The sequence below is a fragment of the Scyliorhinus torazame genome, chromosome 17 (genome assembly GCF_047496885.1).
Source record: "Scyliorhinus torazame isolate Kashiwa2021f chromosome 17, sScyTor2.1, whole genome shotgun sequence".
NCBI lineage: Eukaryota > Metazoa > Chordata > Chondrichthyes > Carcharhiniformes > Scyliorhinidae > Scyliorhinus > Scyliorhinus torazame.
The window spans coordinates 1,365,554-1,378,499 of NC_092723.1; the positions used below are offsets into that span (position 1 = coordinate 1,365,554).

Below are 12,946 nucleotides of genomic sequence, written 5' to 3' on the forward strand. Positions count from 1 at the left end.
GATAGAGGCGATTTCTGGCTAAATGCAGCGCAAAGTCCTGAGTCAATGAAGTGGGCCGATACCAGAGGACAATGTAGAGATGGTGCTGTTTGAATAAATGAAATACAATAACGAATCTAATTATTTCAGTCGAACAGTTAATCATAAAAATGATCGAGCTGTGGAGTGTATGTTCAGAAAAATGACAGCGTAAGATTGATACATTAATGCTGCGGGAGGGGAAATCTGTCTTCTGACTATATATTATTTGTGCTTTTCTTTTACTCGTTGATGGGATGTGAGTGTTGCTGGCTAGGCTGGCAGTTATTGCCTATCCCTAATTACCCTTTAGGAGGTGGTGGTGAGCTGCCTTCTTGGATTGCTGCAGTCCATGTGGTGTAGATACATCCGCAGAGTTGTTAACAAGCGACTTCCAGGATTTTGACCCAACAACAGCAAAGATTGGTGATATGGTTCCAAGTCAGGGTGGGGTGACATGGAGGGGAACTTGCAAGGGGTGCAGTTCCCATTTACCTGCTGCTCTTGCCCTTCTCGGTGGTAGATGTTGTGGATTTGGAAGGTGCTGTCTGAGGAAACTTGGTGAGTTTCTGCAGTGCATCTTGTGGATGGTACACACGGCTGCCACTGTGTCAGTGGTGTAGAGAGTGAATGTTTGTGGGCGGGGTGCCTATCAAATAGGCTGCATTATCTTGGATAGTGTCAAACTTCTTGAGTGTTGTTGGAGCTGCACTCAAACAGACAAATGGAGAGTATTCCATTACACTCCTGGCTTGTGCCTTGTAGATGGTGGACAGACTTTGAAGAGTCAGGAGGTGAGTTAGTCTCTGTGGGATTCCCAACGTCTGACTTGCTCTTGTATTCACAGTTTTTATATTGCTATCCCAGTTCAGTTTCTGGTCAATGGAAACCCCACGGATGTTGTTAGTGGGGGACTCAGTGATGGTAATGCGCTTGAACATCAAGGGGAGATGGTTAGATTCTCTCTTGTCGGAGATGGGCATTGCCTGAAACTTGTGTGGTGCGAATGTTACTTTCTCTTCTCAGCCCAAACCTGAATATTGTCCATGTCTTACTGCGTTTGGGCATGGACTGCTTCAGTGTCTGAGGAATGGTGCTGAACATTGTGTAATCATCAATGAACATCTACACTTCTGACCTTATGATGGAAGGAAGGTCATTTAAGAAACAGTTGGAGATGGTTGGGCTTAAAATAGCTGCACCTGATTTTTTACAAAGTTTTTATTCCCCGAAAAAACAGGGCTTTGGTATTTCTATAACAAAACTTTATTCTGAATACAATATTTTAACTTCACACCAAAAAGAACAGCTTACAATTATCCCTTAACACTACTATACAATTTCCCATTAAACAACAAGAAAAGAAACATACAGCTCTCAATCCAGCTTAAATTGGCAGGGCATTGAGTAATACTTGCTTTACAGAACAGATTTGGCTCCGGTTGGAATTCCTTCAGACTCTGGCTGAATATCTTCAATCAGCTGCTTCAACTGGGTTGTTTCAGCCTCTTCTTTGTCTTCAGGCAAGACTGCTCTGCTTTAAAATATTATTACTATTTTGTTTTTAACCTATCCTACATGGAAATAATTGTGCACTCAGAGTCAGGCAAATCAGAACTCAACTCCTCTCTCTCTCTCTCAAAGCTCTGCCATATTCACTGCCTCGCTGCCTTTCTTGGCTCCACACGGCAATGACCTCATCTCTCCAAGCTAAAAAACAACTCTGCAGGCTGCAAAATGCATTAACTTCCCCCAGGGACTTCCCCAGGCAAACCACTGTGCATTAGCCCAGACTGAAAAACACATTTCTTCATCAATTTCACCTGCTGGCTCATAAACCACCAGGTGCAAACACATTCTAACCCCAGGCTTTTAACCCTTTAAATTTTCCCACTACATTTATAATCCAATTTTCCTAACACCTTCCAATCGTCACAGGCTGGAATTATAAAGTGCACCCACCCAGGAGAGCTTTTTGAACCAGCAGGTAGAAAGTCAGTAAAAGAGGGGGTGGTACTTGACCTAGCTTTAGGGAATGAAGCCGGGCAGGTGGTAGAAGTGGTAGAAGTGTCAATGAGGGTGCATTTTGGGTGATAGTGACCATAACTCAATAAAATTTAAGGTAGTTAAGGAAAAGACAAATATGGACTGAATTGGTTCTGAATTGTGGGAAAGACGATTTTGACAGGATTAGACAGGATCTGGCCAAATGGACTGGGAGCAGCTACTTGCAGGAAAATCCACACCAGGGCAATGGGAGTTATTCAATAAGGAAATAGAGAGAGCACAGATTCAACATGTTCCCGTACAGGTAAAGGGACCTAGGTTTCCAGAGAACCCTCGATGTCAAGGGAAATATGGGTTTGGATCAAGGAAAAAAGGAGGAGAAACAGGACTGATAAAAGTGGATGGCCTAGGAGATTATAGAAAGTGCAGAGGGGTAAAAAAGAGGGGGCATGGAAAATCACTGGTGTGGGAAATAAAGGGGAATCCAAGGCGTTTTATAAGTACGTTAATGGCAAGAGGTTATCCAGGGAAAGTGTAGGCCCATTAGGGACCAAAGTGGCAATCTGTGCGTGGAGCTGGAAGACATGGGTGAGGTTTTAAATGAATATGTTGCTTCTGAGTTCACTGTGGGGAAGGACAAAGCAGGTATAGAAAGCAGGGAGAGGCCTGTGATATAATTGAACAGATTAGCATTGAGGGAGAGGAGGTTTTAGTGGTTTCAGTGGGCTAAAAAGTAGATAAATTTCCAGGCCCAGATGAGATGTATCCTAAGCTGCTGTGGGAGGCAAGGAAGGAAATTGCAGGGCCTCTGATGCTATTTTCAAATCCTCTCTGGTCACAGGAGAGATGCCAGAGAACTGAGGACAGATAATGTGGTGTCATTATTCAAGAGGCAAAGTGGGGAAGAACCAGGTGATTACAGGCCAGTGAGTCTAACATCAGTAGGGGGAAATTATTGGAAAAACTCTGATGGATTGAATTAATTTCCACTTGAGAAGCAAAGATTAATCAAGGACAGTCAGCATGGATTTTTCCGGGGGAGATGATTTTTGAGGAGGTGACTAGGTGTGTAGATGAGGGCAGTGTGGGTGATGTAGTGGATTTCAGTAAGGTTTAAAAAAAATAAATTTAGAGTATTCAATCATTTTTTTCCCAATGAAGGGGCAATTTAGCGTGGCCAATCCACCCACCCTGCACATCTTGGGGTTGTGGGGCATGACCCATGCAAACACGGGGAGAATGTGCAAACTCCACACAGACAGTGACCCGAGGCCGGGTTCGAACTTGGAACCTTGGCGCCATGAGGCAGCAGTGCTAACTATTGTGCCCCGTGCCGCCCTGGTTTCAGTAAGGCTGTTTACAAGGTTCTGCATAGGAGACTGATCAAGGAGATAAGAGCCCATGGGATCCACGGCAATTTAACAAATTGGTTCCAAAATTGGCTTCATGGGCGGAGGCAGAGGGTGATGGTCGAAGGGTGATTTTGTGACTGGAAGCTTGTGTCCAGTGGTGTTCTGCAGGGATCGGTGCTGGGTCCCTTGCTGCCTGTAGTCTACATTAATCATCTGGATGTAAGTTCGCAGGTGACACAAAAATTGATTGTGTGGTAAATAGTGAGGAGGAAAGTCTTAGCTACGGGGCGACACAGACGGACTGGTTAATGGGCAGAACAGGGGCAGATTGAGTCTAACCCGGAAAAGTGTGAGATGATGCATTTTGGGAGGACTGACGAGGCCCGGGAAAACACAATGAATGGTCGGATGCTGGGAAGTGCAGGGGAACAGGGGGACCTTGGGGCCATGTCCATAGATCCTTGAAGACAGCAGGACAGGCAGATAAGGTAGTTAATGAGGTATATGAGATACTTGACTTTATAGCTGAGACATAGAAGATAAGGGCAGGGAGGTAATGATGGAGCTGTATAAAACGCTAGTTAGGTGCCAGCTGGAGTAATGTCTGCAGTTCTGGTCACCACACTATAAGAAGGAAGTGTTTGCACTGGAGAGGGGGACAGAGGAGATTCACCTGGATGTTGCTGAGAGGGAGCATTTCAGCTATCAAGAGAGGCTGGATAGGCTGGGGTTGTTTTCCTAAAGTGTTTAAAATGATAAAGCGCAGCGATAGGGTACATCGGAAGAAATGTTTCCCCTTAGTTGTGGAGTCAATAACCAGGAGGATCGATTTAGGTTAAGGGGCAGGAGGTCGAAACGGGATTTGAGAAAAAGCCTTTTCATCCAGTGTGTAATGGGAATTTGGAACTTGCTGCCTGAACCCCCACACCATTTAAGAAGCATTTAGATGCGCATTTGAAATTCCATAGCAGGCAAGGCCACGGATCAAGTGCTGGAAAATGGGATTAGAATGGATATGTGCTTGATGGCCAGCACAGAAAGGATGGGCCGAAGGGCGTCTTTCTGTGATACAAAACTCTGACTCTATGGCAAGACCGCTCAGATTTAGGTGTTTTCGTGCACGAGTCACAAAGTTAGTACACAGGTGCAGCAAGTAATCAAGAAGGGTAATGGAATGCTATCCTTTATTTTGAGAGGAATTGAACATAAAAGTCAGAATGCTATGTTTCAGAAATACAGGGCATTGGTGAGGTCATATCTGAAAGACTGTGTGCAGCTTTGGTCTCCTTATTGTAAATGTGTTGGAGGCGGTTCGGAAGAGCTTTGCTGGATTCATACCTGGAATGAGTGGGTTATCTTATGAGGGTAGAGTGGAAAGGCTGGACTCATTTCCACTAGATTTTAGACCAGTCAGAGCTGACCTAAGATCTTGGACAGACAAGGTGGACATGGAAAGAATGTTTCCTCTTGTGGGAGAGTCCAGTACTAGGGAGCACAGCTTTGAAATTCGGGGTCACCCTTTAAGGGCAGAGGCAAGGAGAATTATTTTCTCAAAGAGGGTTGTGTGACTTTGGAACTCTGAGTTGGAGGGTGGTGGAGGCGTGGGCCATTGATTATTTATAACGTGGAGGTAGATTATTGTTGGGCGAGGGAATTAAAGGTTACTGGGGGTAGATGGGGAAAGTGGAGCTCAACACAAACTGATCAGACGTGATCTTACTGAATGTCGCAACAGCCCTGCGGGGATGAATGGCCTCTTTCTGGTCCTATTTCCTCAGTTTGTATGGGATAGGGTTGGTCTGGCTTTCCATGTGAAAACTGACCCAGGCTTCTGGATGTCACCAAAATGATTGAATGATGCCGAGGAGCAGAAGAAGAATAAAGTCCTGGAATTCCAGGATGACCTGACAAGGAGGGAAAGATTGAAAAAGGAGGGGAGGATGTCCACATTACAATTAGGTGGGATGAAAAAATGGCAATAGTTTGGGAATGAGCTGTTGCTGGCTGGGAGGATAGAGTAATGCAGGACGCTCAGTGCTGGAGGAGGATGAGGAGAGATTTGCAGATAATCATCTCTGAATAATATTCTACCTAAGCCTGAGATTGTTGAGATTAATTTGCATTGACAGATGGAGGAAGGGGAGGTGAGATCAGAAAGACATTTTAAAATGCTTCAAAGGCGTATTGGGGATTGGGATGTTTAAAATCTCCGCAGTAATTTGGTGAATAAGATGCAAAATGTCTGTGAACGCATCCCAGTGAAAGGACAGAGGACCAGGTTCCGCTGTGACCCCCTCCCGCCCCAAACAGTCGCCTCCAGGTGTGCAGAATGAGCAGTGGAAAGGGGATTAAACCCAGATTCCGGAGGTTGCAAACCACAGGGACAGCCCCAGATGTGGACGAAACTCACTTTACTGAATGTGTTCATGAAGAAAATGTGAACATTCATCCAGGTCACAAATATAAGTGGTTATTGGGGGAAGACGGATTAGCGATAATCGCCGCTAAGGAGATTTGGAAACTTTACAGCTGGTCAGTGTCAGGATGAAGGGATTTGCAAAGTTACAAATATCTGAATACAGAACCGACAGAGAAACACTATTGTCATTCTGGAGGATACCCCCCCAACCCCCGCCAGGAATCTGTGTCCACCAACCATCCCGGAAAACACCGACATTCCCGGGATTGATACGTCTCGGCGCTGACGGCGCACCCGCATTGACAATGGCGGACCGCAGGGAAACATGGGGTGGGTTCCTCCATAAATCCCACCCAACATCACATAAAGGGGCCCTATGGCCAATCGTGTCTGTGCCCCATCAAGCACGAATCTTTGCTAATCCCATTGGCCGGTAACTTTATGGCGGGGGGACAATCCCGGGAGGGAGCAATCCCAGGTTTTGCCCATTTCTTCGCCTGGGTTATTAGAGCGATGTCCTGTGAGGGACAGACTTTGTTTCCATGTCACTTCCATATGGGGAGGTGTCAAATTTGGAATATGGGAAATGGCTGGGCTTCTCCTCAGAGCTTCCTGATGGCTCCTATTGGAACATCCCAATCATTACCAGGTAAATGCAGCATTTGTAAGAGTCACGTTATTAAACAGGATTTAACAGGAAAAGACCGGGTTGAAAATTACCGGTGGTTCCCACGGACAGTGCACCCCCACTTCTGATTTCCCGGCGACGAGGGGTGCATTCAACGGGAATTCCCGTCACAACGGCGGCGGGATCAGAACATCCCACAGGTGAGCTGCCGAAAAACACGCGGCAGATTGCACAGAAAATCCCGCCCACGGTAGATAAAGATAAACTATTTCCACTGAGTGGAGATTCTAGAACCAGGGGGTACAGCCTGATAATTAGGGCCAGATGTTCAGGAGAGATGTTCGGAAGAACTTCTTCACTCAAAGGGTGGATCTCTCTCTACTCCTGTTCCTATGTAATTGTGTCATATGACATCGTGGTCAGAATGTCACATGATAAACCTGGAGGAGCCAGACTTGTTATGGCATTAATTTAGTTGCAATTCAAACCTCAGTTAGATTGTGTGAACGTGAAGTGTATAATTATTTTAAATAAATGTGGGAATGCATTTCTCTCTCGGGAGATATGGGCAACGTGTTTAAAATTCCCAACCTGATGTTCCTGGAAAGCTGTCTTAATCGATGCATGTTTCCCAAAGAAATGCAGAAGGTTTTTCATGAATACTTTCACTTCTTTAAGATAGAGGTTCCCCTCCAGTTTCGGAACCATCAATTATCTGACCACAATAACCACTGCTGTGATAAACTAAAACCTGGTTGTTGCGTAAACCCTACCCTCAATTTAAACCAAACCTTTGAATGCTGAAGTATTGTAATTGGAGCTAACTGAATGGACAACACAAAGACAAGTTCGACTCGAAGACAAGCGGGCAGTTGTAGGAACCAATAGATTTTTAAAAACAAGATTTTTTTTTTGGTCAGGCAGTAAATATGGCTGGTGGCAAAACCACTGTTATTGTTCATTATTAATGTCCCTGAGAACATAGAACATAGAACAATACAGCGCAGTACAGGCCCTTCGGCCCACGATGTTGCACCGAAACAAAAGCCATCTAACCTACACTATACCATTATCATCCATATGTTTATCCAATAAACTTTTAAATGCCCTCAATGTTGGCGAGTTCACTACTGTAGCAGGTAGGGCATTCCACGGCCTCACTACTCTTTGCGTAAAGAACCTACCTCTGACCTCTGTCCTATATCTATTACCCCTCAGTTTAAAATTATGTCCCCTCGTGCCAGCCATTTCCATCCGCGGGAGAAGGCTCTCACTATCCACCCTATCCAACCCCCTAATCATTTTGTATGCCTCTATTAAGTCTCCTCTTAACCTTCTTCTCTCCAACGAAAACAACCTCGAGTCCATCAGCCTTTCCTCATAAGATTTTCCCTCCATACCAGGCAACATCCTGGTAAATCTCCTCTGCACCCGCTCCAAAGCCTCCACGTCCTTCCTATAATGCGGTGACCAGAACTGTACGCAATACTCCAAATGCGGCCGTACCAGAGTTCTGTACAGCTGCAACATGACCTCCTGACTCCGGAACTCAATCCCTCTACCAATAAAGGCCAACACTCCATAGGCCTTCTTCACCACCCTATCAACCTGGGTGGCAACTTTCAGGGATCTATGTACATGGACACCTAGATCCCTCTGCTCATCCACACTTTCAAGAACTTTTCCATTAGCCAAATATTCCACATTCCTGTTATTCCTTCCAATGTGAATCACCTCACACTTCTCTACATTAAACTCCATTTGCCACCTCTCAGCCCAGCTCTGCAGCTTATCTATATCCCTCTGTAACCTGCTACTTCCTTCCACACTATCGACAACACCACTGACTTTAGTATCGTCTGCAAATTTACTCACCCACCCTTCTGCGCCTTCCTCTAGGTCATTGATAAAAATGACAAACAGCAACGGCCCCAGAACAGATCCTTGTGGTACTCCACTTGTGACTGAACTCCATTCTGAACATTTCCCATCAACCACCACCCTCTGTCTTCTTTCAGCTAGACAATTTCTGATCCACATCTCTAAATCACCCTCAATCCCCAGCCTCCGTATTTTCTGCAATAGCCTACCGTGGGGAACCTTATCAAACGCTTTGCTGAAATCCATATACACCACATCAACTGCTCTACCCTCATCTACCTGTTCAGTCAGAGAAGGTGAGGGTCGGCCCTCTCCTGGAGTCCCTGCAGTTTTTCCAATGGCGGTTATCTCACATCGAGTTCAGTATCGAACACACCTACTGATCCAGCAGAGGGCTCTATCCTGAATGGTGTTGAGTTTGTGGAGTGTTGTAGTTGCATCCATCAAGACTAGTGATGGACATTCCATCCTGCTCCTGAAGGTTCAGGAATTTATCAATTCATCACAGAATAAAAAGTCTTTGCCCTGAAATTATAGCCACCATGTTGATAGGGCGGTTTCATAGAAACATAGAAAGTGGGAGCAGAAGGAAGCCATTTGGCCCTTCGAGCTCTGCCATTCATTATCATCAGGTTCAACAACCTGATCCCGCCTTCCCCCCCATGTCCCTTGATGCCTTTATTCCTAGAGCTATATCTAATTCCTTAATGAAATTACACAACGTTTTAGCCTCAACTACTTTCTGTGGTAGTGAATTTGACAGATTCACCGCTCTGTGGGTGAAGAAATTTCTCCTCACCTCAGTCAATTTACACCCATTCAAATAATAATCTGCCTTCCTATTTTTCCTACCGAAGTGGATAACCTCACACTTATCCACATTATACTGCATCTGCCATGCATGTGTCCACTCACTCAGCCTGTCCAAATCCCGTTGAAGCATCTCTGCATCCTCCTCACAGCTCACCCTCCCACCCAACTTTGTATCATCTGCAAATTTGGAGATGGGGTTGGATTCCCCAATTTTCAGGCTATGTCCTGATGTTTTAGGACCAAATATTAGGTGCAAAACGGCCACCGATCGTCTGTTTGGTGGGGAGCTAGTAGGCAGGCAGCATAGAGCACCCAGCTCTAGCTGCCGATAAAGCTGGAGAATTGCTGGGTCCGTGGCCGCGTATGTGCATGGCGGCGGCCGCACGCGGACCCGGCTTGCAAAATAGCCCCCCCCCCCCCTTTTGGCCGACAGGTGACCCCCGGACCAGCCCCCAACAGTGCCCCCACCCCTGGCAACGTCCTCCCTTCCCGTGAGTCGGCCCTCCCCCAATTGTGGTGGCGCTGGAATGAGTCCTCAGCTGCCACGCCGAGTTCCTGACAAATGATAGCACACGCGACCGACGCCGTCGGGAAGTCAGCCGGTCGGGGGGGGGGAGCATCGGGGGGAGGGCCTCAGGCAACGCCCTGCGGCCGTCAATATGGCACCCGGCATTCTCTGGAAAGCGCGGAGCATCGCGAAAGCGGTGCCGTCCCTAACATCGGCGGAAACGTTGATTCTCCGGCCGATCGGCAAATGCGATTTTGGCATCGCCGACCGGAGAATCCGACCGGAGAATCCCGCCCACAGGTCCGATCACAGATCCCTGCGGTACCCCACTAGTCACTGCCTGCAAATCAAAAAAAGACCCATTTATTCCATCTTTTTGCTTCCTGTCTGCTAACCAGCTTTCTATCCATCTCCAGACACTCCCCACAATCCCATGAGCTTTAACTTTACATATTAATCTGCTCTGTGAGACCTTGTCGAAAGCCTTCTGAAAGTCTAAATAAACCACATCCATGGGTGGCACGGTGGCACAGTGGTTAGTACTGCTTTCTCTCAGCTCCAGGGACCCAGGTTCAATTCCCACCTCGGATGACTGTCCATGTGGAAAGCAAAACTGCACACAATACTCCAGGTGTGGCCTCACCAATGTCCTGTATAATTGCAGCAACACATCCCTGCTCCACGACTCGAAACCTCTTGCAATGAAGGCCAACATACCATTAATCTTCTTTACCGCCTGCTGCACCTGCATGCTTACCTTCAGCGAATGGTGCACAAGAACACCCAGGTCCCGCTGCACACTCCCCTCTCCCAATTTACACCCATTCAGGTAGTAATCTGCCTTCCTGTTTTTGCTTCCAAAGTGAATAACCTCACACTTATCCAAATTATACTGCATCTGCCATTGATTTGCCCACTCACACAACCTGTCCAGATCTTTCTGTAGGATCCCTGCATCCTCGTCACAATCCTACTCAACTTAGTATCATCTGCAAACTTTGAGATGTTACATTTTGTTCCCTCATCCAAATCATTAATATATATTGTGAATAGCTGGGGTCCCACCTTTGCCACTTGAGTATTTCCCATATCCCCAGTTTCTATCCCTCACAGGCTGAAACTGATGTCGGAAACCAAGCTTTGATTTATGAACTAATTCATAATCATCTGCCATTTCTGCTGCTAATCTTGCAGTTTTAACCCTCAGCTCTTCCACATGAGATCTCACTACATCAAGAATTGAATTTTTAAACTCCTTCAAAAAATATAATTCCTGTGAGAGCTTCATACGTTTGATCTATTTTCAAAGCCCTTATCCACCTATCAAAATTACTCTGTTTGATCCTTTCAAACTCCATGTACGTACGTTTGACCAAATTCTTTCCTTAAATTTCTAAACCTTTGTCTGTTGGCTTCAGGCACTAGTTCATTGCACCGAAGATGGATTTTTGCACCTCCTCATACGTTCCAGATACCTCCTCCGGTAGTGATGCAAACACTTCACTAGCTCTACCTACCAGCTTTGTTTGAATCAGTAATACCCACATGTCCTGTGGCCATTTGATTTGTTTAGCTACCTTCTCAAATGAAATGAAAAAGGCTTCCACCTCCTTGTCATCAAACCTTGGCAATGCTTGGACTTATTGAAATAGATCCCCACCAAGCCTTCAACTATGACGTTCTTTTTCACTATCCTAATCACTATCATCCAACTGTACATTTCCCTTTACGTCTGCCAATTTTAACTGACTGTAATGTTTCATAGCCATTTTCTGAAGTTCAAACTCTTTCTCTTTTTCCCTTTCCTCTCTATCTCTTTCGTTTTGTTCTGCTAGGGCTATTCTTTCTTTGTTTCTTTCTTCTCTCTCCTTTTCTTTTTCCCCGATCTGTCTCTCCCTATCTCTTTCTTTTTCTCTCATTACATATTCAAGCTGCTTTAATTCTTTTTCATGTTTAAGTTGCTTAATCTGCAACTGGATCTTTGCCATTTCTATTGAGTCAGACTGTATCTCAGGCAACATCAAATGCTTAGCCACCGCCATAATTACCTCATCTTTTCGCATTTTATCCCCCTTGAGCCCCCAATTGTTATGGGCCAGGGTTTAGAGAACGCCAAAGTGTATCATGGAGTTCACCTGACCCACAACTTTTAATAGATTGTGGTATGGGGAGCACACGGCTCACTCTACAGGTGTGGTACAGCAGAAATGGAAAAGTTTTTTTTTAAGCAAAACATTGTTTATTCTATGAACTCACGTTACCCTTTTTAAAACAGACAGTGAATATCTTAGCAACCATTAATTCAAAGACAACCCCCAAAGAATACAACACGAAGTAACCTGTATGCTGTGCTTTTACACCCAAAAGACTTAACAAACCTTTAAACAGAAGCACATCAGGGTTTACATTCAATACTGAAAACATTTATAATTCTGAATTCACCAAATGATTAAGAGATAGTCCTTCATGGCAGAGAGCTCAACAATACAGCTGCTTTGGCTGACTTCAGCTGCAACACACTGAAAATCGAAACCAAAAAGACAGACACGCCCAAGCTTTTCTCAAAGAGAAACTAAAAAGCTGAACCAGAGCTCAGCTCCACCCACATTCTGACATCACTGCAGTAACATGAGCAGCAAAACATTTCTTAAAGGTACCTTTCTTAAACACCCATTTCTTAAAGGTACTCTCACAAGACAATACATTCGACTATTTCTGTCTGTAGGGGGCCTCCATTCATCTTCACCAATCTCTTTCTCTTCACATACTTATATAAACCCTTATTGTCAGTTTTTATGTTCCCTCCAAGCTTACTTTCATACGGTACTTTCCCCTTCTTAATCAATCCCTTGGTCCTTTTTTGCTGATTTGTAAACTGCTCCCAATCCTCAGTCCTATTATTTTTCTTGCCCAATCTGTATGCTTCTTCCTTGTATCGAATACTATCTCTAATTTCCTTTGTAAGCCATGGATTGGCCCTCTTACCCATTTTACTTTTGTGTCAGACAGGAATAAACAATTGTTGCAGTTCCTCCATGCGTTCCTTGAATGTTTGCCATTGTCTATCCACTGTCATCCCTTTAAGTAACTCTCCCCAACCTATCAAGACCAACTCATGCCTCATATCTTCATAGTTTCCTTTATTAAGACTCAGCACCCTAATCTCCGAATCAACTACTTTACTCTCCATCTTGAGAAAAAAATTCTAACATGTTATGATCGCTCATCCCCTAGGGGTCTTGTACAGCCAGATTGGCAATGATTCCCTTCTCATTACACAGTACCCAGTCTAAGATGGCCTGCTCTCTAGTTGGTTCCTC

At 45.1% G+C, this 12,946-nt stretch overlaps 1 long non-coding RNA gene across 2 annotated transcripts in view; it reads left to right on the forward strand.

Moving 5' to 3' along the window:
• LOC140393619 (uncharacterized) overlaps window positions 1-12,946 on the forward strand; it is an 83,641-nt gene that overhangs the window by 28,543 nt on the left and 42,152 nt on the right. The window lies entirely within an intron of this gene.